Here is a 23634-nt window from a genome sequence, read left to right on the forward strand (position 1 = left end):
TGCTGGGTGCTGCCTGTGGGCCACACTTTGCCTGCTCCCCAGTCACCGCAGCGATGGCCAAGCAGGCCATGCTGGGTGCTGCCTGCAGGCAGTGTTTGCCTGCTCCTGGGTCGCCACAGTGCTGGCCAAGCCGTCCATGCTGGGAGCTGCCTCCTACCTGCTGTCAATCTCCACAGAGGCGATGAGGTTAATTTGCATACTCACTCTGATTTGCTGGTGAGTGTAGCAGAGGGACGATTAATTTACATGTTTCTTTTTTATTATATAGGACTAGAGGCCCGGTGCACAAAAATTTGTGCACTCGGGGGGGAGGGGGGGTCCCTCAGCCCGGCCTGTGCCCTCTCGCAGTCTGGGACCCCTCGGGAGATAACGACCTGCTGGCTTAGGCCTGCTCCGGGGTGGCAGAGGGCAGGCCCAATCCCTAGGTGCAGCCCCTGGTCAGGCTCAGAGCAGGGCCGATTGGGGAGTTGGGGCGCTGCCCTGTCATGCACAGAGCAGGGCAGATTGGGAGGTTGTGATGCCACCCTCAGTCACGCTCAGGGTAGGGCCAATTGGGGGGTTGGGGTACTGTCCCCTGTCACACTCAAGGCAGGGTCGATGGGGAGGTTGCGGCGCCACCCCCTGTCACGCACAGAGCAGGGCCAATCAGGGGGTTGGGGTGCTGCCCCCGTCACACACAGAGCAGGGCCCATCAGGGGGTTGGGGCACCGCCCTCTATCACCCACAGAGCAGGGCCGATCAGGGGGTTGGGGTGCCGCCACTCTCACACTCAGGGCAGGGCCGATGGGGAGGTTATGGCTCTACCCCATCACACACAGAGCAGGGCCTGTGGGGGGGGGGTTGGGGAGCTCCCCCCTATTAGGCACAGAGCAGGGCTGCTCAGGGGGTTGGGGCCCCGCCCCCTGTCACACACAGAGCCGCAGGGCGATCAGGGGGTTTGGGCGCTGCCCCCTGTCACGCTGATCCCGGTGCCGGGAGGCGTATTACCCTTTTACTATATAGGGTAGAGGCCTGGTGCATGGGTGGGGCCGGCGGGTTTGCCCTGAAGGGTGTCCTGGATCAGGGTGGGGGTCCCCACTGGGGTGCCTGGCCAGTCTGGGTGAGGGGCCGAGGGCTGTTTTCAGGCTGGGAGTGACTGAAGTTCCCAACCGCTCCTTCTTTTCTTTTTCTTTCTTTTTTTTTTTTTTTTATTCTGGGCCAGCTTTACCTTGAGGCTTGGCTCCAGCTCTTAGGCCTCCGCGGCTGAAAGTAGGTTTCTGGCCTTTGCTTACAATGTTGCGAATCTGCTGGCTGAAGTCCGGCGGTATTTGTTACAATGTTTCTTAAACTGCCCACTCAGAGGCCTGCAGCGCAGGTGGGGAAGGTTGGTTTCCTCTAACGATCCTCCGTCACTGAGGCAAGCAAGCCTCATGTTAGTTTCAAGCTGCCTGGCTGCCGGCCGCCATCTTGGCTGACAGTTAATTTGCATATCTCGCTGATTAGCCAATGAAAAGGGTAGCGGTCGTACACCAATTACCATGTTTCTCTTTTATTAGTGTAGATACTGTGGTGCTGGAGATTTAGAATTAGCTCAAGGACACCTGAGGCTGGCAAGTGGTCCCTAGAATTAACGTTTTGGTTTAAATTGGGAGGCTGAAACCTGAGTTTGATTCCACCCTCTCTAAGCCTAAGTTTGCTCACCTGAGAAAGAGAGATAACAGTACATGAGCCTACCTAGAGCTACTTTGAGGATTCAGTGAGCTAATAATGCATATAAAGTGCTTAGCACATTGCTGGCACACCCTCAGTAAATGGTGGCTAGTTTAGGTTCATTAATCCAGCTTCATACATAGATTCCCACTACATTAGAGAACCTTATTTTTCTATATATGTTAAAGAATAGTTAATTGAATTGAAAATGGATTTTCATGTGTTAGGGAAAGAAAATAGTTATCTGTGGTATTGATTTAATTCAGAGTTAACAGATAAAATAAAGGATGCCCACTTAAATTTGAATTTCAGAGAAGCAATGGAAAGTTTGAAGTATAAGTCAGTCCTCAAATATTTGTTTACTTTAATTTTACCTGGCTGTCTTGTGTCTTTATTTTTTATTTTTAGGTCAGTGGGAAGTAATTTTAATCAAATAATTGTACATTTTCTTCCCATACATCTCACTTTGTATTAGGAAATGATGTTGTGATTCATTTCATTACAGTATTACAAAATATTTATAAGAAAATATTAAAAATAAACACAAAAGGCAAGATGGGGTGAAATAATCCTCTCCCTCTCCCACCAAAATCTCCACTCCAGTGCCCACAGCACATATAAGAATCAAAACAAATAAGTAACAAAGATTCCCTTGATCACAGGTTCCCAAAGAATTGAGAGGGTAAGAGATGGGATGAAAATGGGAGTATGAAAGGGAATGGAAGTTAGTAAAACTGCTTCAGTAACCAACTGATTCCGAATGAAATGCCCTTTCTTATTATATGCAGTGAATTCCCAGACAAGGATAAAGATATTACCTTAAATGAAATTAGAAAATACCATGACAGTGAAAGTAGCTCTTTGCCTACGTTTCCTAAGAGCCTCTTTCTCCATGAACCAATGATGTGAACAGAAGCATGTTCAGGCATCAGAAGTTGTCACAGCAGTCTTTCCATCTGTTTCATAAAAGCTTCATACACATCATCCTTAGTTTGTACTGAGATAGGACCAGATGGACCAGATTTGGGGGCTGCTTCTGCAAGAGGCACAGCAGGATCATGCTCTTACTTTCTTTGGGCAGCAGCAGTAGCCTCTTTCTTTTCCTGATGAACCCTCAGTGTGGTGGGCATGAGTCGAATAATCTCTGCCTTGGGATTAGTGATCTGTGGCTTGGCACTGATGGTTGCTGTGGCTTTCTTCTCAGCACTCGTGTCACCCACCTTGGATCGCTGATTCAGGTTGGGTGCAGCACTTAAAACTTGGCAAGGAAGCTGGTGAGAAAAGCATAGGTGGGGCATGTCCGAGTGGAGGCACCAAAGGTGGGTGCATTATGCCATGGGGAGGTTGCCTTGGTGGGGGTCCCTGAGGAGGAGGGTCAGGAGGCAGACCTGGAGGTGGACCTGGGGAGGGCAAGGAGGTCAGCCTGATGGTAGTCCTGGAGTTTAAAGTCGGGTAAAGGTCCTTCCTTGGAGTCCTGGCATCCCAAGTGTTCTCAGGAATGGAGGAGCTCCTGGGGGTGGTCCAGGTGGCCATAAAGATGGAGCAGGGGGTGCTCCTGGCATGGGAGGTGCTTGTATCTGAGAAGGGGAAACAGACTGGGGGAGCCTGTTGCTGTGAAGTAGCAAATGCACCATCAGATTCTTCTTTATGCTGTTTTTGTGTTGCTTTTCTGCTTCAGAATCACCTTCATCGTCGACCTCTGAAAATTCCTTTACTTCCCATCCCTCCTCAGGCATTTCCAAACCTGCCACTCAAAGCATCATGGCTTGAAAAAGAGTCAGCTCTTTAATGTTCTTCTTTTTCTTCCTTGATTTTCCAGGCATATCTTCAAATCGTACACTCAGACCTGATTTTTTTCTCCATTTTTGTCTCTTTCATTATCATCATGATGTACAGATTTATCCCCCTCACTGTCTCCATCTGATCTGTCTGTGTAGCTGACATCAGTACTGTTATCATGCTTATATTGATCCATGTTCTCAAGATAGCCATCATCTTAACTGGTGCTGGAAACATCGTCATCATGACCCTGTTGAGCAAGTTTAGGACTAAATAACATGTCTTCATCTCCTGATGACGGGAAGAGCCATGGGCAAAGCTGACTTTAGGGCCATGTATTTGCAAGACTTGAGGAAGAGGTGGACTAGGGGACAGACTTAGAGGTTTTCTGCCAGGGGGCAAACATGGAACAAAATACCCTGTCCAAGAAGTGGAAGAATAGAAACTGCCTGAGGGGGAGGTCCTGCCGGGGTCCAACCCCAGCAGGTCCAGGGGTCCCCAAAGGTGTGGACGGAGTCGGCGAAGAAGGAATGACACGGAGACAGCGTTCAGTTGATCAGCAGCCTAGCCAGGATCTCTAGCCCGGATCTCCAGAGAGGTTCTGCTTAGGATTTCCAGCCAGGTTCTGTAGCCATGTTCCCTTGCTAGGTTCTCCAGCCAGGTTCGGTCACCAGGTTCTAGTCAGGCTCTCTTGCCAACCTCTGCAGTCAGGTTCAGTCCAGGATCCTTTGCCATGTTCTCTCCATCGAAGCTCCTCCATCTCCAGGTTCCGCGTAGGTTCTATCTTCTGAATTCTGTCTGTTGTTGTCTTGTTACAACTGTATTTATACCAGTTGATTCAATCCTATCAATCTCTATTACAAAGGTTAGGGCGTTTCTTATCTCCATTCCAGGGAGTAAAGATTATGCAGCTTAAGCATGATTGTTTGTAGTTAAAGTGATTAATTACCCGCCTGGCACTTAGTTAAGGGGTTTTATTCCCTCCCTAACTTCAGGGGAAAATCCCTACCTGGGGAAACAACCTTTCTCAGAGGTGACCTTGGTTAAAACACATAGTGCCAAGAAGGTGAGCAAACATATTAAGAAAAGTATGCCATATATGCCAGGTACCTTGAAACAGCAAGCATGGACCGGCTCCCGGCAAATTCCCCCTTTTTTATTTTTTAAAAGCAGGCATTAAAAAGAAAAACCTGAAATGCTCTCTTGTATCCATTTTAAGAGTAGGATTGGCGCTTTCTGCTATTACCTGAGTCCTGATCTATCACCCCAGGGAGAGCTTGCCAATCCTGCACTTTCCCGGGGTGGAAAGGCTGCAGTGGGGTTAAGGATAAGGCTCCTTGGGCCTACCTTCTCCCATGCCTCTACATTTACCTTTCCGGCACCTTTCCTTCCTCAGAAAAGCATGGACATATTTCTTGTATAAAATGTTCCATCTGACTGGGAGTAACCTTAACTCCTCTGCTAGCAAGCATATGTGTTAAAAGATCAATACGGAGTCTTTTTTCTTTAGACTCAGTATGGCACATCTTCTTAATGTAAAGATCAATACAGAGTCTTCTTTCTTTGGACTCAGTATGGCACATCTTCTCAATCTAAGTTCTGTACTATCCACCTTCTTACCCTACTTATCCTCTGTAGGGGGGTTTGCAGCACCCTGGTGGAGTCCTATCCGTCCTGAATGTGGGGGTTCTCAATGGCGGGGGGGGGGGGCTTACCTATGGGAATCCTGTTCCAGGGGTTCCCAAAGGTGTGGACGGAGTCGGCGAAGACTATCCACCCTCTTCCTACGGTGTTCCCTCGCTAGGTTCTCCAGCCAGGTTCAGTCACCAGGTTCTAGTCAGGTTCTCTTGCCAATTTCTGTAGTCAGGTTCAGTCCAGGATCTTTTGCCATGTTCTTTCCAGCGAAGTTCTTCTGTCTCCAGGCTCCGTGTAGGTTCTGTCTTCTGAATTCTCTTCTAAGCTCTGTCTCTCTCTCTCTTGTTACAACTGTATTTATACCAGTTGATTCAATCCTATCAATCTCTATTACAAAGGTTAGGGCGTTTCTTATCTCCATTCCAGGGAGTAAAGATTATGCAGCTTAAGCATGATTGTTTGTAGTTAAAGTGATTAATTACCCGCCTGGCACTTAGTTAAGGGGTTTTATTCCCTCCCTAACTTCAGGGGAAAATCCCTACCTGGGGAAACAACCTTTCTCAGAGGTGACCTTGGTTAAAACACATAGTGCCAAGAAGGTGAGCAAACATATTAAGAAAAGTATGCCATATATGCCAGGTCCCTTGAAACAGCAAGCATGGACCGGCTCCCGGCAAGGTCCATCGGCTGAAGTCCTAAGGATGGAGGGTGGCTGGGCACCAGGAAGTGGAAAGTCCTGGATCAAGATGTTGGAAGGAACGAACACGCGGCATATCTGGCAAAGGAATACTCTCCATTTCCACATGCTGAGCATTCTTGACAGCATCAAAATGTTGGCTAAGTTGAGCCCTCCTCTGTTCATATTCTACTTGTAGCTTCCTCTGTTCTTTGTAAATATCTGGATTCTCTTTTTCAGAGTTGAAGAATACGTTCAAAGGTTTCACGCAGCTTTTTTATGCTTGTCTTTCAGCACCTTCTCATTTACCTGTGGCTGTGGTACTGCATTAAAACTCCATTTCATTTAGTTTCTCCATTTCTAGGATAATTTGTTTGGGATTTTTCATCTTCAGAACCTCAGCTGGTACCGTCATGCACTGTTTTTCTTTCCCTTTAATTCTTTCTTCCGGCCTTCTTTTTTGGGTTGGCCTATGGGGTTCATAACTTTTCCACTTTTGGTGAATGGTAGATCTTGGTCCCATGTCGACAATCTGTGTGGTTCACTTGTTCATTAAAAAAAAAACCCACGAATATCAACACAAGAATGTCCAAGCACTTCTGCCGGACTCGGGCTGCAAGGAGCTGGGAGGGGCTGATTCTCAGCCTCTTTTACTTCACAGGGGCCTTCCTCTCTGCTTTTGGTCAGCTATCTGGCAACTGACATCTTGAAACTTCACTGGTTGTTTTGGACTTTTATTTGTGAAATCTGCCAACTCTAATTTAATCCCATTGGTTCTACTGTTTGGAATCTTTGGCTGCCTTTATGATCACTACAAATGAGTTGAAGAATTTTGAATAGGATGCAGGGATATGATGTTATTTGCAGCTCCTCTGTGGCCCCCAGACTTTTGTTGTTGCTAATAGAAACAGCCTTTCACGACTAGCCCTATCATCCATTAAACACTGGTTGCATAGCAGCCAAACATCTTTGCTGAGAAATAAGGCAGAAGGAGATCTCTCTGATGGCACTTCCTTCTCTACATGGTATTGTTGAGCTTGTGGTAAAGAGGAGGTCAAGAACGGAATCATCAGAGCCCTGCAGCCATGTTCACAGTTCATCTTAGAGAAGTTGGGGGTCCACAGGCGTGTAGGCATCTGTGTTCTAAGGCTTCAGGGGCCATTTGGAAGCCTTACCTGCACAGGACACCAGCAATGAGCATCCCTTGTCTGCAGGTCTAGGGAACACACGAATACAAAAGAAATAAAAATCTTGGTCCTTGATAACTGAGGACTGTGTAGTTTATAGAGAGACAGGACCAGGAGGTGTCAGTAACTGCTGTATTTACTGAGCACTTCCTTTGTGACTTTGCCTCAACACTGGTAGGTGCTTTCTGTGCATTGTCATGGTAATCCTCACAGTAGCGCTTACGAGCAAGATTCTGTGATTATTCCCATTTTCCACATGAGGCAATTGAAGCTTTGATATGCTTTCATTTCCCTTAGGAAGGTAAGTAGGAGTGAAATTGCTGAATCATATGGTAAATTTATGTTTAAGTTGAGCAGATTTTTGAGAGAAGAGGGTAAAAAGATGGGTTAATAGGAAGTCTTAAATGTGGGAATGAGGTTTGGATAAGCCAGTAAAGCAGCAGTAACCTGGAGTAAAGTACCAGGACCCAGAAAGGTGAGCTGGACAGATTTTAAATTGGGAAAGTTAAGAAGGGCAGCTGGAGTTAGCCAGAGAAACCCTGATGTTCCTGGAGGCTAAAGCTGCTTCTCTTGTCATATTTGTCAATGTGGGCAGAAGGCTTCTCTTTCCATTGCTGTTTCTGGACATGCATTCTGGGATGTGTTTTATCCTCTTGCAGCACTGATAGTCCTTAACGGGAAAGGAGCAATACCTCCTCATGGAACATCAGTTCTTAAATGCCGAGTCCCACATTTTTTGCTGAGAAGACATGGGCAATATAATATGAGTTTTTCCTAAAACTAAATTTATATAATGCAGAGGCTTGTGTCTTATTTTGTGAGTGTGTCTTTCTTACTATTTTGGAATAGTCAAGACTGTTCTTTAATATTAAGTGATTATATATATCACTTTATATATTTAAATGGTTATGCTTTCTTGACATAATAAAATATTGCAACAGTATGTGTCTGTGGGTCTATATCTCTGTATTTAGTTCAAGTTGGTTTTGAAATTTTCAAATCTGGGAACCACTGCTCCAAAGAAGGTTTGGGAATGGAGCTATTGATATTCATGGTGGTCACTGTGTTTCGCCTCCTTTCTCATTTTTTTTATATAATTGTGCATATGGGCAACTGGAGTGATGCCTGGATGAGAACAAAATAAAAGGTTAGTGAAACCAGGAAAGGATGATCCCAGCATGTAACCCCATTACTTGGATACCTGACTCTGTAAATGCAGGCAGCTGGTGGGCACATGTCATCTTTAGTCGCTTTGGTAGTATAAGAAAGCCAGAACCAAGTGCAGGTTGGATTTCTTCTGCAGGTTTGGGGCAAGCTGACAGTTGAGTCTATTCAGGGTATACACCTTTTGTGTGTGTGTGTGTTGGGGGCGGGGGTGAGTCTTCTGTTGAGGCTGGAGGCTCTGCAGAAACAGTCCCCTGGTGAGATCTGTGGGACAGAACAGCAGCCCTTGTCCCAAGGGTGAAGGTAGCACTAGAGCGCCTCTCAGGCTTGGAGTTAGGGAGTTTCTGTAACATAATCCTGAAGTACACACAGCCACTTTTCCCAATGAATAATAACAATAGTGATGATGCTCTGTGACGTTCATGTGAGTGAAATGCATTGAGCTGAACACTGCAAAGTGCTTTCAGGCATGATGCAATTTGACCCTACCAACAGTTGTGTTAGAAAGATATGGTTAGTTCATGTTTGTGTGAAGCAACTTAAGGTCAGGAGTGTTTAGCAACTTGTTCACTTAACTTGCCACTGGATGAGAGATGCAGAGCCAGTAAGGGGTCAGCTAGGATTCAAATGCAGTCTGTTTTCTTAAAAACCCAAGCCTCTCAGTTCAGCAATTTCTACCTCAAATCTCATTCCCAGGGGCCTAGCACATCAGGCCAGCTTTATTGTGGAAGTCTTGTGTATGGAAGGGGAATGGGGGATGGAGTCCTTGGGCCATGTTTAGCAAAGACTCCCTGAGGCAGCCGCACAGCCTGGTGTGTCTAATACACTGTATTTGCTGCCCCTCTGTCTACAGACAGCTCTATTGATTCAGCCTTGGGAAGTCTTTGACCTGGCTGTCCTCCTCACCCCCCCTTTTTTTTGATACAAGGCCAGAATGTTCAAGTTCACACCCACGTTGCAACCCCAGCTCCGGGGGGCTGAGGACAGGGTGGGAGCACCAGCCGGGACAGAGGGTTCTGCTGGACCATGTGCAGGTGGCTTCCCCCTTGCTTGCCTTGGAAACTGGGGGCTTATTGTTCGCTTTCTTCATGCAGTTCTCACTGGCCGTACTTTAAAAGCTTTGCCATTTCCTAGTGAGGAAGGTGGATGGAAAATGAGAACTTGGAAGGTTCTGTTTATTTCTTTTATTTTTAAGTTTAAGAATGTTGTGTTTTAGGAGAACGTCGGACTGAACAACTGTTGACTCTCCTGCCTAAATTTCAGCCATAGTTAGAGGTGGTGAAATTCCATTCATCTAACTAGTATCAAATTTTGCTTAGCGGTACTTAATTTTTACCCTCTCTCCCTTACACAGTTTAACATTTGCCTTAATTTTTATCCCCAGCAACCGGTGAGATAGGGCTGGTGTTACTAATTTCTCGTAAAATGGAGTCTCCAAGGCATGAAGTGGTTGAATTGTGCAGGGTGTGGCTAGAATTGGATCTAGAAGTCAGGTCTTCTAATCGCTAGCCCAGCTGCTTTCCTTGTTATTGCTTTGTGGAATGGATTGGCCATTGATAATGAAATCCCAGGACTGGGCAGAAATGGAGGCCCTCTTAGCTGGTGGTTGAGCTACTTAGAGCTTGGTCCATCTGTTTGAGACTAGAGTTGAGCTCCAAGATGCCCCACAAAAAAGAAAAGCTCTTCTCTTATTACAGATGGTACTTGGCCCCTGTCAGCTGCTGTGGAAGTTTCTGCCACCGGAAGAGAGATGAAGAACAGCTTTTCTTACCACTAGTGAACTCTGAACATATGTTTTACCCATATATGGTGTATTGCTTAGTAAGCTTGTGGTTTTTTTTTTACTTATTTAATTCTCTGGCACCTAGCCCATCAGTTAGTTGCCCCTTTTATAAGTGCCTATATGACTGGGTGTTCTGGTTTTAAGTCATGAATTTTGACTTTTATCAGGAATTTACAGCTTGCATTTCAAAGGGCTTAGGTGAATGCAATTGCAGGGAATGGTAGTGTTAAATTTTGTCATTTGAAAATGTTAAAATGGGACGTAAATATGCGCTGTCAGGGTCTGTTTTGAATGGTTGAATTCGTGTGTCTTATCAGTCTGTGATAGACATCTTTATTGCTCAAGTAACCTATGTTCATGTAGAGTGATTAGAAAATTCAGATAAGCAAACAGAAAAAGAAGGAGAGAAAAAAAACAACATATATACTCTAAATAGAGTCCCTTGAGGGAAGCCAGGATGTGAAGGACTTTGAACTTCTCAGAAGAAGGGATCTAGTCAGTCAGTGCAAGTCATTATCATTCCCTGAACGGCTCATCTCTTCCTTGTTTCAGATGATAGAGATCAAGAATACAGGTTGGGATATCTGAGCATGATCTGGAGAGTCAAGGCATTTGGTTTGGTGCAATATGCTATGAGCCTAGATGGCTCAGGGGTCAAAAAAATTCTGCTGTTAATGCACCACCCGCTAGGGGTGGCTGTGAAAAGGGAAAACTAGTCCTTTGGGGTCTCCTGTTTATACAGTTGCTAGTTCTCAAGCAAAAAGGAATAAAATAATCTTACAGTCATACCTCCTCTTCACTTACTCTTCCCAGCCCTGCTGGAGCCATTTATCCGCCATTCACCCATCCATTCACCCACCCACTCATTCATTCATTCATCACCCAATCATTCATCTGTTCATTCAATAGGTGTTTACTATGTACCTACTGAGCATCAGACATTGTTTGCTTATGGCTGTGGGAATATAGATGAATAAGGCAAGTCCTTGCACTCATGGGGCTTACGTTTGATTGGTGCAGGTTGTGGCACCATTGCTTCCCTTTCAGATTTTCCTTCTCTAGCCATGAAGGTGCTCTTATTTCCCCTGGAGCTGACCACACCCCTAGGTTCTGTCTTGGAGCTCAGCTCACCCTAGACCAGGGGTGGGCAAACTTTTTGACTCGAGGGCCACAATGGGTTCTTAAACTGGACCGGAGGGCCGGAACAAAAGCATGGATGGAGTGTTTGTGTGAACTAATATAAATTCAAAGTAAACATCATTACATAAAAGGGTACGGTCTTTTTTTTCAATAGTTTTATTCATTTCAAACGGGCCGGATTCGGCCGTCTGGCCGTAGTTTGCCCACAGCTGCCCTAGACCCACAGCCTACCTGAAATTTGATCATCCCCAATGGGGAAGGTAAGGAGGAGAAGGCAGCATTTGGCTGGCTGAACTCTTCTCAGAATGGGAACTTTACTTTTGTCTGGGAGGAGTAGGGGAGCTGATCACAGAGGGAGGGGCGCCTGGCTTTATCAGAGAGAGAAGGCCTCATTGTGTGTTTTTGTTGGAACAGGTCCCAGAGACCTCAGTACAATGCTTTGGACAGGGCTGAGCTAAGCTACCATGCCATAAAATAATAGCCCAAAGAATCAGTGTGGAATTTAGCATCAAAGGGAGCTCTGTGTTACAGCTCTCTCCAGGCAGAGGGCAGGACTTCAGCCCCAGGTCAAGCCCTGTTGTTAACTTCATAATATCTTCATGAACATGCCTTTTGTGTCTGCGTGTTTGCTCTCTGTCTCTGTCTCTCAGTCTCTCTCAATCTCGATCAATCTGTCTATCCCTCTCTCAGGTATAGTCATTTATTAAGAGATTTTGATGGAAAATTTAAAACGTATTCTCTCCCTTTTAATCTATGGCACATCTGGGTGGATGGGTGAATTGCAGGGATGGGAACATATGACACAGAGAACTTAGAAAGTTCCAGGAAACCGTATTTCCCAAACTTTAGTCACTCACGTGTTTCTATCATGATTTTCTGCCACATTGACGTAACACCTATTCTATTGTTCACCTAATATTTTTCGTTAAATGGGTGTACTTGTTCTTGTTGAAAGGACACTCTTTGTTTTACAAGAGTATTTTATAACTTGGCCATAAATAAAACACCAGTATAATTTGCCCCAAACCAAAGTAACCATAGAAATCAATCTATCAACTCTTAATGTTTATTTACGTGCCACCTAAAATGATTTTGTACACTGAAAATGGGTGTGCTTATTATCACACTTTGGGAAGTTCCTTTGTAGATTGAACCAGCTGTAGCCAATAGATTCCTGGCAAGTCAGATGAATAAATCTCCAATAATGTTTCCTCCATCTCCCCGTCCCACACTACAGTGAGTTACTGGGTACAACACAAGTTGTTGTGTGTGAAGCCTCAGGGAGTGTCACAGGTATAAGGGAAGGGAGCATTCTCGGCTGTCCTTTTCCGTGATCATCTATGGGCACTGGTCCCTTGAATAATTGCTCTGTACTCTGGGTGCAGAGTAACGTTGCTAATGCTGAGGAGCAGATGGCGTAGATACTGTGAAATGTGCCATGGACCAAACTGTCTTATGTGCCGGGAGTTCCCCCCATCTCTTTAGCAACTTTTTTTTTTTTTTACCCTGTGTCACAGAGCAGAAGCTGAGAGTGTGGGCTCTGGAAGTTGACAGCATGGTTTCAAATCCGGGGCCTGCTCCTTCTGTGACATTGTCAAGTAACCTCTTCCTTCATTTATTCCACAAATAAACATTGCGTGCCTGCTATAAGCCAGCCACTGCTGTATGCTCTGGGGGGTATATTAACCAACAAAATGGGGGGAAAAACATGCTTTCACCGAGCTCATATTCTTCTGGCCTTATTTTAAGCTGTTAAATGGGAGTAATACTAGCCTTACCTGCCATGGTTATTGTGAGCTGGCGCAGCCGAAGAGTCCTTAGCATAGGGCCTGGCTCAGTGGTTGCTTAATAAATGCTGGCTGTTTAATTATGATACTTAGGTGCCCAGTATTGTACCAGGCTTTGAGCTCCCCCTCCTGCTGCTTTAGCTTCAGCAGCACCCGTCTGAAATATTCTCTCCTTGCTTCTTAGCCTGCAAGTAATTCTTGAAGCCCCACAGCCTTTAGGAATCTTGTATGGCTTGGAGCCTCATATCCTAATCATAGGACTCTAAAAACTACTGGTCACTCTTGAAATAAGCTTACTCAACACCTAACTACATGATGAGTTGTGATGAGTTGACATTCTCATCCTCTGGATGACATTTTGTGGAGGGATTTTTTTGTCCTTTTGTTACTGAGAAAGGCTCCCCTCTCTTCTGCTTTTCCCACCCCTGTGTCCCCTCCTCTCTTCCTGTAGTATTGAGGGTGTTTGGGCAGAAATCCTGGCCTTGCAGTGTGCTATAAGGATTTGTTTAACACAGTTCTTTATTACTGCTATAGGAAAAGCTTAGTCAGCCTAGAACAGAGATATTGGTGCTGAGTCTAGACATCTGTCTTTGGATGGGTTTGACTCAATTTTAATTCTATTCATTTCTAAAAAGAAAAATTCTATTTATCAATTCTGTAATTAACAAAATAGACATAAGGTTTTTGTCCTGGTTCTGCCCAATCTGCCCGCAGTCCCTGAAAGACAGAAGTCTTCATTGACTCAAGCACTCAGTGGACTGTCTAATTGTGACTTTTGTGCCCAGTGGCCGTATTGTAGCAGTGATGGCGAACCTTTTGAGCTCGGCGTGTCAGCATTTTGAAAAACCCTAACTTAACTCTGGTGCTGTGCCACATAGAAATTTTTTGATATTTGCAACCATAGTAAAACAAAGACTTATATTTTTGATATTTATTTTATATATTTAAATGCCATTTAACAAAGAAAAATCAACCAAAAAAATGAGTTCGCATGTCAGAGGTTCGCCATCACTGGATGGGCTGACTGCTTCAGAAAGGATACCAGCCTGCCTGTGCCCTGCACAGAGTGGCAGGGGAATTACTTAGAGTTAGGAACAACTTGAACGGTGTGCATTTCAGTTTGCTAGGGCTGCCATAACGAAGTACAACATACTGGAAGGTTTAAACAACAAAAATTTATTTTCTTACAATTTTAGCGCCTAGATGCCTGAGATCTAGGGATTGGCAGGTTGGTTTCTTCTGATGCCTCTTTCCTTGGCTTACAGATGGCTGTCTTCTCCCTGTGTCTTCACATGGTCTTCCCTCTGCTATTATCTGAATCCTAATCTCTTCTTATAAGGACTCCAGTAATACTGGATTAGGGCCCACCAGTATGACCTCTTTTTACCTTAATTACCTCTTTAAAGGCCGTATCTCCAAATACAGTCGTATTTTCAGGTACTGGGGCTTAGGACTTCAACATACACTTTTTAGGGGGACACGGTTCAGCCCATAACAGTGTGGTTCAGGAATACAGTTCCAAAATACACTTGTATTACCTAGGCCTTGAGTTGCTCAGATGGGTTTTTGAGGGTAGCAGGAGTTCTAGAAAGTGAGCCAGCTTCAGGTTTGGGCACTGACTCTGTGGTGGCCACCATTACTAGTTTAATGAGAGCTTGGTGGTGACCTAGGCTGGTTGGCTGATCCTAGAAGGGTCAGCCAGGCCACAAGTAGATGCTCAATTTCACCCACCCTGTGCCTTGACTATTTACGGACAGGATTTGAGACAGAATGGTAGAGATAGTTTGGGGAAGGATTTGTTGACAAGGAAAGTGTGATATTGTCCTTCAGACAATACTCAGAACTTTGTGAAGAGTTGGGAAAACCACGGCTAGAGTTTTCCAGTAATCTGAAACCCCCCTCTTCCGGTTATGTTCTGTAAACAGCGACTGCCTATAAGAGGGGTTTGGAGTCTGTTGACTTTGGCTGAGATGTAGCCTGAGAAGATTCATCAGTTTCCAATTCCTGTTCTCTCAGGATATTAAGTATTGCAATGAACTGGGAAACTTTTCTTTATTAAAATTGGAGGAAGAGTTGGGCGTTTTGAGGGAGACCTGGAACAGGAAGGGAGCTGACACCAGAAGTTTGACTGCATTCCTTCAGAGATCATGTTATCCTTTTTGCATTGTCAGTGGTTAGTAGCTTAAGTATGTGGTGCAACAAGGGGAGGTAAAAAGTAAAAATGCTCCCAGAAGTGCTGACAGTATAGCTAGTTTGTGCAGCAGTGTGTGTGGTGGTTAAAGGTACAGGCTCTGGAGTCCCATTGACCTGGTTCAGATCCTGGCCTTACTGTTCCATCACCTGTGTGACATTGGGCCAACTATTCATCTCTCAGCTTCAGTTGTCTTATCTGTAGAATGGGAATGATATTCCTACCTGCCTCATTTTGTGAAGATCAAATGAGATAATGCATGTAACACCCTTAGTTAATGTTCAATAGTTGTTAGCCTCTGCTCTTAGTATGAGTGCAGGATGATTGACAGGTTGTTTCCCAGTTTGGTGTCCAGCTTCTAATTAAGAATAAAACAGCATGGCATTTTTATCAGATTCTGATCTCATGTACGTTTTCATAGCCAGGAGAACTTACTTTAATTATTGTTGTTGTTATTATTATTTTTTTTTTGTGGGGAGGGGGGTTTAATTCATATTTAAGGAGGAAATTATTTCAAATGGAAAATAAGTATTTTTTAAATTATATTTGTTATTCTGCTATAGATTTAAGGTTAGTTTTATTGGCTAAAAAAAGGTATGTTAATCAGGTGAAGGTCATGTATTTATATTTACTCTATACATTTATTAAGATGACCTTATCACCTTCTTGCATCCTTCTCCCACATGCTTTGCAGACTTCCGTCATATTGGCCCCCACTCCCACCCACCACAGGGCCTTTGCACCGACTTTTTGCTGGACCTAGAATATTTTGGCCACTTCCTGTTCTCACCACTCACCCCTCAGTCTCATCTCAGCTTCACTCTTCTGGTTGGCCTTGCTTGTCCTTCTGTGCTTCTTCTATAGGACACTGGTTCTTTACTTCTACAGCATAGAGTTGATGCTAACTGTATACTCATTTGGGTAAGATTTGACTAATAAAGCTTGTCACTTCACTAGATGGGAAGCCCATAAGGGTGGGGACCATGTCTTTTTTTTGTTCACCATTGTATACCGAGCATCCTGTAACACCTTCGTGCATAGCAGACACTGAGTCAATATGTGTTGAATGAGTGAATTGATATTGTTTCGTTAAAAAGAGCTGTACTAGGTACCCTGCGTGCTGCAGAGATAAGCCTATCCAGCCCCTGCTCCAAAGGGGCATTCAGTCTCAGAAGAGAACACCATTTAATAGTGCCATAGGCAGAGTGAACCCGTGAAGCCAGACTTCACATGAGGGGGATGCTACATGGGAGGAATAAGCAAAGGCATCTTGTAGGAGATGCCATGTCCACACTGGGCCTTGGAGGAAGAGGAGTTGGGCCTGAAGAAATGGTAGAAAAAGGCCCCTTAGATGGAGAAAACTATGTAAGCAAAGGCTTGGAAAGTATAGCCTGGCCTCAGGGATGGGAGTCAGGTGGTTCGGCTGGAGCCCAGCAGGCTTGCAAGGAACCAGTGGGCAGTGAGTTGGAGCGTTTGTGAGAGCCAGGCAAGGCACTTCTGGTTGGTGTGAAGGAAAAGGGATGTGCCTTCAAAGGTCCTGAGCGGAGGGGTGATGGGATCAGCCATGGGCTCCAAGATGGTAGTTTCTAAGATGGTGCACTTGGAGGAAAGACTGGGGTGGGGAGGCCAGGTAGGGAGAAACTCAGAGAGTGGGAAGAAGAGGGCTTAAGTGAAGGTCAAATAATGAGAAAGAACATAGATGGGGCCTGGCCACTGGTTAGAGGTGGGAGACAGAGACAATGATGGCATTGTGGACCTTGGGTGCCCGAGACTAATGATTCTTTTAAACACAGAACATGGAAAGCACCCAGCACAGTGCCTGGCAGGTGTTGGAAGTTCAGTAAATGTCAGTTCTCTTCCCTGTGCCAGAATGAGGAACTCAGGTGGAGAAACAAGTGGGAGGGAGGTGCCAGCACAGTATTCAGGTGATGAAGCTTGGCAGGTGGAAAAGCAGGAATGGAGTTGGCAAGGGGAGAGCGTTATTGTTAAAACTAAGGGTGAGAGAAGGGCTGTCTTCGAGTGTCCAGGCTGCTGTAACAAAGTGCCACAGACTGGTTGGCTTTTAAACAACAGACATTTATTTCTCACAGTTCTGGAGGCTGGAAGTCTGAGATACCGGTGCCACTATGGTCAGTTTGGGTGAGAACCCTCTTCTAGGTATCAGACTTGCCATTGTATCCTTCTGTAGTAGAGAGCAGAGAGAGGAAGCAAGCTCTCTCCTGGCTTATAAGGGCACTATTCTCATCATGAGGGCCCCACCGTCATGACCTCATCTAATCCTAATTCCCTGCCAAAGGCCCCACATCCTAATACCAATATTTTGGGGAGTAGGGTTTCAATAGGTGAATTTTGGGGATACACAGATACTCAGTTTAAAGCAGGAGGTTTGGGTAGAACTTGGGGGACCATCTTCTTCTGAAGGTAAGAGTAGGAAGCAGGGGAGCCAAGTGAAAAAGAGTTGGAGATGCAGGAGGGGAGACCCCAAGAGGATTGTGCCTTGAAAGCTTTGGATCATAAGATGGGTTTCCCTGCTGTAGACGTGATGAAGGCTAAGAGTACCTTAGGTGGCCTGTGGGTGGGATTGGATCTTGGGTTAACTGCCGTTTCAGCCAGCCATCTTTGTTATTCCCATTCCCTAACCATAGACTGCATCCCCCACCCTGAGCATCCGTCTAGTAAGTGCCCATCTCTCGGGAGCTGGTGTGGGTAGATCCGCACAACTTCAGTGCTTGGCTCACTGACTCTCCCAAATCGGTCATTCAGAGTTGTTGAATTACACTGTTCACCCCTCCTGCAAAGATGGTGGAAAGTGGATCCATCAGCATCGTTTTAAAAGTAAAATCAGCCACACAAACATGGAAAAGTTAGGTGTCTTGTTTAAAATTCCTCACCAGACTTGGATCTACTTGGAGTTTGGATAATCAGAGTTTTAGTTGATTGGTGAATGTTGACAGGTTAATTGCCTGCTCTGGGCTTTAGATTTTAGGAGTGAGATATGAATAATAGGGGCATCAGAATGGCCTTTGGAGTTGTAATTAAGGTCCTGCTTTCTCTCCCTTAGCGCGTCACCCTCTCCCAAGCCTGGGAATGTGGATTTTCTTCCAGTGTTTGTTAGGTGTTCTGATGGCTATTGGCAGGTTTCTTTAGATCTGCCTGGCCTGGACGTGTATCTTCTCTGCCATCCCATGTGGGACCACAAAAGACAATGCCACGTACCAATTACTATTTAAAAAATAAAATCACTCTACTTTAATCATCTCTGTCTGTGACCTGGGCCAAAGCCAGGTCAGCCAAGCCATGCTCCAGCCAGTTGGCACACTTTCTCTCAGCTTCTTGCCTTTGTACACCATTATTTTCTTGGTGCTGTGCCCATAGGTGTGGTATTGCTGGCAGAGGTCAGGGACTGGCACAGGAGGCAGGGCTGCTGGAGGGAGGATCTTTTGTTGGCTGCACCTTATGCTGTCACTCAGACACTAGCTCTAATTGGAGTTCCTGCACTGTCCTTTAATATCATTTCATAAAGCAACGCAGCATGATGAGTAAGAGCTCAGACTCGGGGGTTTGGATCCTCTCTTTATTAGCTGTATTACCTTGGCAATCATTTAATTTTTCTGAGTTTGATTTCCACCTTCATTGGACTTTCAGGAAGAATAAATGAGATCATCATTATAAAAAGCCTAGCTCATATGCTAATACACTCGGTCAGTGTGAGCTGTGTTTGTTATAATTCTTACTAGAGGCCCGGTGCACAAAAACTTGTGCACTCGGGGTTGGGAGAGGAGGTCCCTCAGCCTGGCCTGTGCCCTCTCACAGTCTGGGACCCATCAGGAGATAAGGACCTGCTGGTTTAGGCCTGCTCCCGGGTGGCAGAGGGCAGGCCTAATCCTAGGTGTAACCCCTGGTCGGGCTCAGAGCAGGGCCCATTGGGGAGTTGGGGCCCCGCCTCCTGTCATGCACAGAGCAGGGCAGATTGGGAGGTTGCCATGCCACCCTCAGTCATGCTCAGGGTAGGGCCGATTGGGGGGTTGGGGCACCACCCCCTGTCACACTCAAGGCAGGGTCCATAGGGAGGTTGCAGCGCCACTCCTGTCATGCACAGAGCAGGGCCGATCAGAGGGTTGGGGCTCCGCACCCTGTCACACTGATCCCGGTGCTGGGAAGCCTCGCTGCTCCGCTGATCCCAGGGCCAGGACGCCTCTCGGCTCCCCTGATCCCTGGCCCGGAGGCCTCTCGGCTCCGCTGATCACCGGGGCGGGAGGCCTCTCTGCTCCGCTGATCACCGGGGCCGGGAGGCCTCTCGACTCCGCTGATCACCGGGGCCGGGAGGCCTCTCGACTCCGCTGATCACCGGGGCCGGGAGGCCTCTCGGATCCGCTGATCACCGGGGCCGGGAGGCCTCTCGACTCCGCTGATCACCGGGGCCGGGAGGCCTCTCAGCTCCGCTGATCACCGGGGCCGGGAGGCCTCTCGACTCCGCTGATCACCGGGGCCGGGAGGCCTCTCAGCTCCGCTGATCCCAGGCCCTGAGGCCTCTCTGCCCTGCTGCTTCAGGGCTGTTTGGCTTCGCTCTGCTTGGAGCCTGAGTATGCAAATTAACCGCCATCTTTTAGCTTCTATAATTGAAACATTGTATCTTTTGGAGTTATTGCTTCAGGAGCTCAGAGCCCCGCAGCTGCGGGGATCCTTGACTTTCTCCATCGCTGGGGCAACCAAGCCTCCTATTCTCAGCTGCCTGGCTGCCAGCCGCCATCTTGGCTGACAGTTAATTTGCATATCTCGCTGATTAGCCAATGAAAAAGGTATCGGTTGTACGCCAATTACCATTTTTCTCTTTTATTAGTATAGGATTCTTTCCTCACAATCTGCAGGAAGGAAGAGCTGCTTGTAACCTTGTATCAGCTCCTTCTTGTGGCACCTGTCTCCTGAAGTGATGTGGAGGACCCTCAATTACAACTCCCCTTCCCCTCCCTATGAGAAGGTTCCAGCCCCCTCTCTCTTGGGGTGTATCTGGAAGGATGCCCACCCTGACTCCTGGCTCCTGGCTCCTGGCCTTTCTTCAGCTCCACCTGGCCATCTGAGTCAGGGCCGTGCAGCACAGGGAGTCTCTGTTTAGTGGTGATTGGGTTGTGAGGAGCAGCTGCCTGCTCAAACCAGCTGAAGCCAAGAGGAGAAATTCGATGCTGAGATGCTGGGATGTCCCATGGACCCTGAAGGCAGGAAGTATCGCTGGCCTGGAACCAGGAACTGGGAAGTCAGGAACCAGGGTGTGTGTACTTTCTCTCTGGGGCTGCTGGGTCTCCTATCACTTGCCTCCACAGACCAGCTTCTGGCTTCAGTGTGCGCACAGGAGGAAGAGGCCGCCCCAACCCAATTATGAAAAACTCCTCAGTGTGAATGTCCAGCATTCCAGCATCAGTGAACAAGCTCCTCTGTGCACTAATGATAAATTCTCCGGAGAGGAACAGGGTGGCCCACCTCCGGTCCATGCAGCGAGGAAGCAGGGTTGGGGTGGGGTGGATTGGCCCACCTCATTGATGGGATCAGGCAGGTCACAAAAGAGCATAGGGAGAGGTCAGTCACCTCCATACCTGTCATATCTCCTGGCCTTCTAGTAGGAGGGAAATCCCCCTTTTATTCTCCCATAGCCAGCATTGCCAGGTGTATGCAGACTGAAGCTATTAGGTCATCTGGGATTGCCAGAATAGGCACCCTCCACATCACAGTCCATTAGTGCATCATAAAATCCTCTGGTGATCCCAGATTCCCGGGTTGTATGAACCAGTGTTTCCCAAAGAGGAGTAGTTCTTATGTATAGGTGACACAAGAGATGGTTTTTGGTGATACAATAACAAAAATTTTTGTATTGCTAATTATATATTTCATTTGGGAAACTTGTAACTAAGGATCAAACCCTCAATTTCACAACTGTTACATATAACATTTCCTTTTATATTACATGTCAGTAAAAATGAGTTTATGTAAAACTTTTAAATACTGTGGATTTAGAAAAAAAAAAAAGTGAAGGTGGTATGTGATCGAGTGAAGTTAGGAAACAGTGAGTGGTGACCAGGGGTTTTTCCCTGAAAGCCCAGGAAAGTTTTCAGGAGGTCTGTGAATCCCTTAATATTATTGTAGGAAAATTTTTGAGTGTATTTACTTTGATTTTTTTTTTCCTGGAGGGGTCTTAGCTTAGTTTAAAAATTTAGTGTGCATTGGAACTTTCTCAGGGGTAATTTGTTGAAAATGCAGTTTCCTTCTCCAGAAATTTTTTTAAAAAAATATATTTTATTGATTTTTTACAGAGAGGAAGGGAGAGAGAGAGAGAGTTAGAAACATCGATGAGAGAGACATCAATCAGCTGCCTCCTGCACATCTCCTACTGGGGATGTGCCCGCAACCCAGGTACATGCCCTTGACCGGAATCGAACCTGGGACCTTTCAGTCCGCAAGCTGACGCTCTATCCACTGAGCCAAACCGGTTTCGGCCTTCTCCAGAAATTTTGATGTATCAGTTGCAATGGAAGCCATTCCATACTGGGAAATGTGTATTTTCACAAGCATTTAGGTGACTGAAGCAGGTGATCCTTGGACTTTGCATTGAGGAATGCTGCTTAGAGTGGGTAGTGCGGTCCTCGGCTTCGACTGTATTCTCTGGGCCATCTATAACCCCAAACAGATGCCTCACTGCAAGGGATTGTTCCTTTCTGGACTGTGACTGGCAGGCCCAGGTCCTTGTTTCTCAAATTATGGTTCCTGGACCAGCAGCATCAGCCTTGTCTGGAAATTTGTTACACATGCAAGATCCTGGCCCCACCTGGTACCTGCAGAATTGGAATTAACATTTTAACAAGATACCCACGTGATTGGTATGAACATTAAAATTTGAGAAGCACTGGGTAATGCTCTTCATCTGTTAAGTCAATTTCCAATGCCTACTCTGTGCTTGGAGGACTTTTTATGAAAAGCTATATCTATATATATAAAAGCCTAAGCGACCGTTGTGACTGAATGACTGGAATAACCAGTCGACCAGTTGCTATGACACACACTGTCCACCAGGGGACAGACTGTCAACACAGGAGCTGCCCCCTGGTGGTCAGTGCGCTCCCACAGTGGGAGCGCCGTTCAGCCAGAAGCCAGGCTGACGGCTGGCGAGCACAGCTGCAGTGGCGGAAGCCTCTCTGACTCTGCGGCAGTGCTACCTAGTGGAGCGGCAGCGGCAGGCACAGTCGGCCGGGATGAGCACGAGCAGCATGGCTCCCGGCCCTGGCTCGGGCTCCTCCCTGGCCGCCTGCCGCTTGGTGCACTGCCACATCCTCCAAGGGGTCCGGGGTTGCAAGAGGGCTCAGGTCAGGCTGAGGGACCCCTCACCCCTGCTCCTCACCCCGTGCACGAATCTGTGCACTGGGCCTCTAATTTTCTTATAACCTGTTTAGAAAATAGAGTGCCTCTAAGTGTAATATTTCTCATCTTTGCCCTTTACTTATTGGTGTATATTGCCCTTTGATTATAAGTTGAGTCAAATCTAGATAAAAGTATTTGTGATGTACATTTAGTAATTCACATGAGCTTTTAGGTTGGCCATAAAGTGGCATATGACCCAACCCTTTGAAGGAAATAAAAAGTTGGAGGAGATCAATGATTAATCTACTCACCAACTCCATTCCTCATAAGGACTTCCTCCTAAGAGTATCATCGTGGGCTTTAAGGAAAAGCTTGCATCGACTTCTCAGCTTGTTTTGGTTATCTTGCAGAGGCCTTTGGTGGTCCATTTTCTTCCCTTCCTTCCCTTTTCCCCAGAGTTGGCTCACTCTTCACCTTTCTGTTGAATTGTCAACAGTAGGCCAGTGTAGTCTTACATTTGTCCTGAGAGTTAGTTTGCCTGACGACTCATATTCACAGTTCATAAGTGCAGCCGGCTAGATGTCCATGCATCTTCAGTTTTGTGAGTGTGTGTCTTCTGGTGGTATCACACTGGAATCTGTCTGTCTCTAAAGCAGGGGTGGGAAAACTTTTTGACTTGAGGGCCACAATGGGTTCTTAAACTGGACCGGAGGGCCGGAACAAAAGCATGGATGGAGTGTTTGTGTGAACTCATATAAATTCAAAGTAAACATCATTACATAAAAGGGTATGGTCTTTTTTTTTTTTTAGTTTTATTCATTTCAAACGGGCCGGATCTGGCCCACGGGCCGTAGTTTGCCCACGGCTGCTCTAAAGGCTATCTTCATCCTGGTGTATATTGATTGATCTGGCAGCAACTCCCGTCAGTGCTGGACTTTAGCCCACTGTTGAACATTAACTCTTTGGGTGTGTTGGCAAAAACAGTGCAGAGTTGAATCTCAGTATAATTCCTTTGGAGGGAACAGATGTAATATGGTGCCTGATAGTATATATTTTTGACCCATGTCACAATTAAAATTCTTCCTAAATTGTAATAAGACATTTGGACTGTTTCATTGTGTGCATTCTTTTTGGTTCTTATCTGGAACCTTGACACTATTGGTTACGTGACTGTCTTCCAGCCCACTGGAGTTGTTGGAGTTTGAGCCTCACATTATTCACTGCTGTATGTCTAACCTCTCTCACGGTGCCTGGCACAC

The 23634-nt window shown here is 46.2% G+C and overlaps 1 protein-coding gene, 1 long non-coding RNA gene and 1 pseudogene across 8 annotated transcripts in view; 1 reads left to right on the top strand and 2 right to left on the bottom strand.

Annotated features, from left to right (window-relative positions):
* Window positions 1–23634, bottom strand: part of LOC132235798 (uncharacterized) — a 458887-nt gene that overhangs the window by 208834 nt on the left and 226419 nt on the right. The gene's annotated exons all lie outside the window — the stretch shown is intronic.
* The window catches only part of ARHGAP26 (Rho GTPase activating protein 26), a 426945-nt gene that overhangs the window by 33774 nt on the left and 369537 nt on the right, over window positions 1–23634 (top strand). The window lies entirely within an intron of this gene.
* LOC132234431 (WW domain-binding protein 11-like) lies at window positions 2559–22346 on the bottom strand (annotated as a pseudogene).

This window comes from Myotis daubentonii, chromosome 5 (genome assembly GCF_963259705.1).
Source record: "Myotis daubentonii chromosome 5, mMyoDau2.1, whole genome shotgun sequence".
Classification (NCBI taxonomy): Eukaryota; Metazoa; Chordata; class Mammalia; order Chiroptera; family Vespertilionidae; genus Myotis; species Myotis daubentonii.